The 6,948-nt window shown below is 41.4% G+C and overlaps 1 long non-coding RNA gene across 1 annotated transcript; it reads right to left on the bottom strand.

Moving 5' to 3' along the window:
- Positions 1 to 4,190: 4,190 nt before the first annotated feature.
- LOC108449483 lies at positions 4,191 to 6,941 on the bottom strand. Its single transcript, XR_001865636.1, has 3 exons — positions 6,749 to 6,941; positions 5,828 to 5,941; positions 4,191 to 4,605 (listed from the first exon to the last, which is right to left on the bottom strand). It is a non-coding gene; the product is annotated as an uncharacterized LOC108449483 (long non-coding RNA).
- Between the last annotated feature and the right edge of the window lie 7 nt (positions 6,942 to 6,948).

The following is a 6,948-nucleotide window of genomic DNA, read 5'->3' on the forward strand; positions in this document are numbered from 1 at the left end:
AGGTCGCCCCTGCCCCTAGCACCTCCATCCCTCATTCCCTGCGCAGAGGCGGCATTGAGGTCCCCTGTCCCTCGAGAGGGCTGGGAGGGAATGGACACCATCTGCCCAGGACTGGGCAGGGAATGGAATAAACTACTGCACAGGAGGAGCAGATGGGCTCCAACAGCGTGGGCTTTCTGCTCGTTGTTTTTTTTTTTGTGGGTTTTTGGTGGGTTTTTTTGGTTTTTTTTTCTTTTTTTTTTTTTTTGTGGGTTTTTGGGGGTTTTTTTTTGTTTTTTGTTTTTTGTTTTTGGGTTTTTTTGGGCCTTTTTTTTTTTTTTTTAATAGTCCAGGGGAATCTTTGGTAACCATCTCACCGAGAAGATGGAAAAATCCCAAAGCAGCCTCTGGCTATTTGCTGTGGTCACATCTTGGCAAGCCTATAATGAGAACCTGGCAGAAAACAAACGGACTTTTGCAATATTGCTCTGTGCTGTAGACTGAAATGACTTCCCCAGCAAGTCCATCCCCTTTTTTTTTTTTTTTTTTTTTTTTTTTTTGGCGGGGGGTGGGTTTGCAGCAAAACCTTTCCTGCAGGACCTGTTTTTCATAGCAAAATTAATTTTAAGGTTTTTCAGCACATACAGGCTCTCTATGAAAATGTACTGTGACTATAATTTCTTCTTATGCTAAGCTAAATCTTACAAGGATAAAGATGCATTTCTGCTCCTTGCTATTCCAGAGAATCCATCCTGAAATAATTTACTTTATAGTCTTTTTATTCATGCCAATAAAGACTACTTGATTCATTAAAGTCCTTGGAATCAATTTTTACCTGAAAGCATTGTAAGCTGAACACAGACAGTTACTGGTTTTATACAGTTATTGTTAATAATTTTCAGTGCAGCAGCATATGTTGATTTTTTCCTTTGGGCCTTTTTATACCATCCTGATTTTACAATAATCAATTTCGAGATGATCATCCATATTAATCAATGATGGGCTCTGTTCATGTCCAGAGTCCTTTATGGCTGTCTGCACAGAGAAAATGTTGTCCTGTTAAGCATGAAAACTTAAATGTCATCCTAGGGAACACACACGGAGCAAAAAACCATGCACGGAGTCTTTTAAAATAATTTTGCATAGTTCATCCTCTGCTCCTGTAATCATGCTGTTAGAGCAGCCACTGGCCTGGCTGGCTTGCAGCAGTGGGGGAAAGGGTTAATCCTACAATCCCAGTCCATAAATTAGCCAGACTTGGGAAAGGCAGAATTCAGGCTGTAAAGATAAATGCAAATCTGAAATCGATGTCCTCTGTTCTTAATTCTACAACTAAAGCTCTTGTAAGTATTCTTTGTATGTAACATTTGGAAATCTACAAAACACCATGCTAGTGAAACATGCAGGTAACCAAGCCTTTCTTCACTGTTAGATTTTATGTTCTGACATCGTCTAGAGGCTCCCCTCATAGACTGGGCTTTTCTCTCTGAGGTCCTACATAGAAATCATTAAATAAACAACATTTTTGAGTTTATAAATAGTCCATAGATCTACTGCATTGAACACAAATCTGGACATGGATTTAGTCCTGTGCCTGCACAACACAACAGGACTAGGGCTTGTAGGAAGCAAAGATGTGCTGCTCCATCATCCTGCAACCCAAAGGCTGATTTCAGATATGCCTTTATGTACAAATGTGAACATCACACCTACCAGAGAGGGTTTAATTGAATCCAGAAAAGAAAGCTCCAGATTCAGGTAATCACACCATTTAGTTTGAAAGTCATACAGAGATCTAAGGAAACTGCAGAAAATTGGGTTAGGATCCTTTCTTTCACTACAAGCAACAAAACAGTGTGTCAGGCTGACAGCCAAAGGGTGCTGTCAGTGCCCAGTGATCATTGGTACGCAGACCTTGACCTCCCATCCACTGACAGTTGCTTTTCCTGTAAGGAACATCTCCCTTTCAATAATTAAGCAACTCACTACTCAGTGTGCAGTGGCAAATACAGGTCATAATGGGAGAATACACAGAACCTTAAAAAGAGCCACAATGCAGACTACACAATGCAGACCACAGCACTATCACTCAAAAACAACCCATGCATCCCCTAGGCATGGGAGTGCCTCGTTGGCAATTGGAGTGAACGAAACAGAATAAGATTTAGAGTTCAAAGTAAGACCTTGAACCAGAAAGTGCCCTGTAATACAGAGACTATAATCAGTGGAGTTGCTGGATCACGACCATAAGGCAACCTGCACTACACTTCTGTATGATTAGATCAGGGTTATGAAATTTGTTGGCAGATAAGAGGACAGACCATATGAATGCTTTTTATTCGGGAGCTGGATTGTATTATATAGCCAAGTTCTTGCTGGGCTACATGAATTTTTTCCAGGGACCAGATCAGGCATGCAGATAACCAGAGATTTCTAATTCCCAACATTATGACTGCACTGTGCAGTTTTATGTTTTAATTTTGGCTTTGAAAAAGACTTGGTATGCAACCCTTGGTGAAGCCACATCACTTTTGAAAACCCAAGTGTTTCTCAGTGCCTATGACAGCACAAGCATACTGCGGTGCCCACCATTTCCTCTGCAAACTGCAAGGATGGTGTTATTACTCATCCATTTCACCAGGATATAACTAGTTCTCACCATAATGTATTTAAGCCTCACAAACTTCTTGGAGAGAAAGCATATGGAGCTTTAAAGTACTTTTTTCTCCTGTTTTGAGGGCCCATCTATTGAAAGAATGGGTCAAGTTTCACCAGACATGCTCTTAACAGCTGATACTACTTACTGGAATCACAGTTTTCCATGTCTGTTTTATCTGGAGGAGGACTGGATTCATACAACATTTCTAACCAAAATGATCTGTGCCTTAAGGGATGTTTGCCCTCATTCTTTGTAATACAGTTCTAGAAACCTATTCCTGATATTTCTTGATGGGCAGGACAGGCCCACAGGAGGTAAAGATACAGTTTTTATATGCATTTTACCACATGGTCAATCAGCTCCTCTTAGTGATTTTCAGTCTCACAAGGTAAAATATATGGCAGGAGCTATTTTGTGACATCTCACTGGATGCAGAAAGCACAGAGAACTCAGCTTTGTTGCTCTTAAAATATTAATTTAAACTCACATCCATGTGCAGATCCCATTCTTAATGGACTGTACATTCAGCTTATTTCTTTCCTTATGTATATTCTGGGATGTCATACTAACAGTAATACTGTCCCAGTGTCTTATACACTACATTTACCTTCTTTTATCTCTTTTTGGGGGATTTTCACACCAGTTCAGTTTAAGCACAGAACATGAAGAAGCATTTCACTACATTATTCTACAAAGAAAAGCTTTATATTTGAAAACTCAAAAATTAAAAGCTGCTTTTCTTTCAAATAGCTTTTGCAATTAATAGAAGCATTAGAAATCAACTTTTTTTCTCTGAGCAACTGATACCTCAAGAGATCAATGATGTTACCATGGTACCATTGCTACAGTATAGTAGCACTTAAGTACTATAACATAGGTACTTAAGTGTTTTCTATCTCTGTAGGCATCTTTACATAGTTATGGAAATTTAAGAGGCTAATTTTAGTTAATATTTTTAACTATTGGTCAGCTGTATCATGGAGTCTATATTGGTATGGACAATGACAATCCTAGGCCTGTTTCTTTTTGGAACATTTAACCTCTGCTTTTAAACATTCCATTTAAATTCTCACCTGTGTTTATAAGCATTTTTAAGAACCCAAAAGGCCAGAATTGTCCAATTCAAGACCCACAGTGATATATTCTAAACATTCACACTACCTGGAGTCAGCAGAAACAGTTTGCAAGTAACTTAGAGACTCATAAGCTAATTGCATTCCACGTTTTTGCCTCTTTTTTCCTCTGAGGACTAGATGTGTTATTTTTGCAAGGGCAAGGAATGAAGGACAGAATCCAGCTCTCAAATGTCTATTTCTAATTATGCTAACTAAACTGGGAGTCCTATTTGCATGAGGCGACAAAACCAGCATACACAACTGTCGTTATGTTGATAGCCATACATAGAAACACACATATGCTTGGCCACATGCATTTTTAGGGATTCATGTTAAAGTACATTCAGAAATATTTATAGCAACTGGGGGGGGAGAAGGGGAGGGAGGAAATCTTTCATCCCCCTTGTTTTTCTTTGCTCACATCTTCAGTTTTTCTACCAAGGCAGAAAGAAATAGATTTTTCCTATTCATTCCAGTTTATAAAATTCCTTTTGTTTTTCCTGCTCAGTCTGCTACATACTGCTGCGTAAGTTGCAGGTAGGAGGCATTACAGAATCAAAAGGTACGTTTGCTGAGAACATCCTTGCAACTCAGTTTGTGGCAGGAGAGAAAATGGAAGGCTCAGGAGCGATTCCGAGTGCCTGCAGTTCGCTTTTTCATCAACGGGAGGTGTAGGTTTGTAAAGCTTCAGAAAATCCAAGCCTCGCTGTCTCGGATGCTCGAGTTCAATCTCTCTGGGCTGAGCGGTTGCCGTTGCAGTTGCTGCAGAAGCGTTGAGACTTCACACTGTTAATGAGTTTTTTAGGGTGACGCTGCAGGCGGACACTGGAGCTCATTTGCTTACAAACATCTCTGCAGGACAGAGAAGCCGGAGCGGATTCTGTGCATCTCTCAGTTTTACACTAATGATCCATGTAAAGTTTGCCAATATTTCTGCACGTTTCACCACTTCCACCATTCCTTTTATTCCTTTCTTGTATACCTGGAGAGCACCCTACTAGCTCCCCTCAACCCTCCTGTCCAGTTTTGCCCTTTAAGACTTCAGTTAGGCCAACACCTTCCCAAGAACTAAGTATGAATTTCACAGAAAAATAAAACTAGATAACATAGGAAAGAACACCTGCAAAGAAGTCATGCATGAGCCTTTGTACTGTATGAGCTCCTCAACTGACAACATAAACCCTACTTTTCCCCTCAGTCTTCAACATCAGCTGTTGACATACTGTACTTTCAATAGTCTTTCACAAACATTTCTCAAAGCAAATGGATTTGTTTCATTTTAGCTTTTCCAAAAGAATGGTATAACCAGAATGATTATTTCTAGAGCTGACTCACCCAGAACAAAATACCTACTCAGACTACATGGGACAAAGCTAAGGAGTCAACCCATGAGCGGAACTCAGACCCAAAGACACCACAGGCTGCAACTGAACCAGAGACAAACACGTCTCCATAATTCAGCAGAGACTGATGGCCCTGAACTGAGCTTAATTAAAGCTCCCAGGCCCACAGATATGGGGAGAAGCCCCAGGCGAAGCTGGTCATGGCCACTGAGAGTTTTTAGTACAGCTGGTAGATTGTGTGAGGTGATTGGAGTGATGTGACTGGGAATTCTTTCTCTGTATTGCAGTTGGTGAACTGCAAGTTCCCCAGCAAGCTCTGGGAAAAGGACAGTTTTCTTCTTATGGTTCCTCAAATAAAGCTTCAAAGATCCTCATGGTCTAAAGTTCCCTGAGCTTCAGCTCTGATCCAGGGAGGAAGGTGACGTCATTATTTGAGCCTTTGATACTCTTCATTGCTCTTTTTGTGGTGATGTCTTACAAGAAGCAGCTATCTACCGTGGGTTTTTTCCAGATTCCTTCAACATAAATTATCAGAATGGCTGCATGGATGCTCAAAGCCTTTTGTCCACAGCCTATATTGAGTTTCTTAAGCTTATTTCTTGAGATTTACTGGGTAATTTGCCGAGAGGAAAAAATAGCATTGACAACCCCCAAAACTGCCCACGTATGCCCTACAATGGTGTTACCCATACAGATGGAGCAGCTCCCTTCCCTTCCTTCAATGTTCTTACCTGCACACTGGTGATGTGTTAGAGCATGAGGCAAATTCATCCCTCACCATGGTTGCCTCAGTTTCTCTGTATGTCCAGGTAGGTATTTTTGCATGGATTAAATTTGATGGACATCTGTGAAATACTCATTATAATTATTATAACTAAAAAGCTGCCATTTAAAACAAAACAGACAGCTCAAAATCTGTTGCAGTTTTTTGTATTTAATTTCTCCCACCACCCCCATCTCTCTCTGAGCTGTGAATAGGAGTCTTGGGTAGCACGAACTGAGAGGTGTTTGAAATGCAACATTCTCCATCCTTCTGAGTCATTGCTAGCCATCAGATGCTTTTTTGAACACTTGTTTTCATTGCTATACTTTGAAATCAAATAGGGCCTCATGTTATATTCTTATTAAAAACCCATCCCTTTCAAAAACCTAAAGCTAAGCTGTTCCCTCTTTATTGCAGACAAGTCATTTTAAAAACAAAATCTGGGTGCATAAAATGAAACACCTGTTTGTGTTTCTCTAAAACAAGACTGGCAACAACATCTACTGTTTCACAGCTATAAACATAAAATGATGCATTTTTCATCTGTGTTTGAATGAAGCAGCAGAACCACAGAATGGCTTGGGTTGGAAGGGACCTTAAAAAACATCTCATTCTGCCCTCTGCCATGGGCAGGGACACCTCCTGCTAGACCAGATGCTTACAGAGTGGTAGCGTTTTAGCAAACCTCCAGTTTAATAATCTCAAATGTCTCTTGTATTCTGGTGATTTCACAGGTGCTGTCTTCACACAAAGCCCTCCCATACAGGCGCCAGCCCGTTCCCAAGTACTGTGACCAAACCATGGTGCACTGACTGAACGGTGTGGCTGAGAGGATCATATTGTGCAGGTGTAGTAACCAAGCCACGTGGGTCCTTCGACCAAATTTTACCTGTTCGCTGGCAGCGCTGCACAGCTGCAGGGAGCGGACGCCACAGGGACCGTGGACACTGTGCTGGCGGTACGGGCCCACAGAGAGGTGCACCGTGACTGACTGCGGGGCGGGCTTACCGGGCTGCACACCCACACCGGCTGGGCCACACAGGTGTGTCAACCTTCCGCACACAGACACGACCCCACGCAGCTCCCGGA

Source organism: Corvus brachyrhynchos, unplaced genomic scaffold (genome assembly GCF_000691975.1).
Source record: "Corvus brachyrhynchos isolate BGI_N302 unplaced genomic scaffold, ASM69197v1 scaffold59, whole genome shotgun sequence".
NCBI classification, from domain to species: domain Eukaryota; kingdom Metazoa; phylum Chordata; class Aves; order Passeriformes; family Corvidae; genus Corvus; species Corvus brachyrhynchos.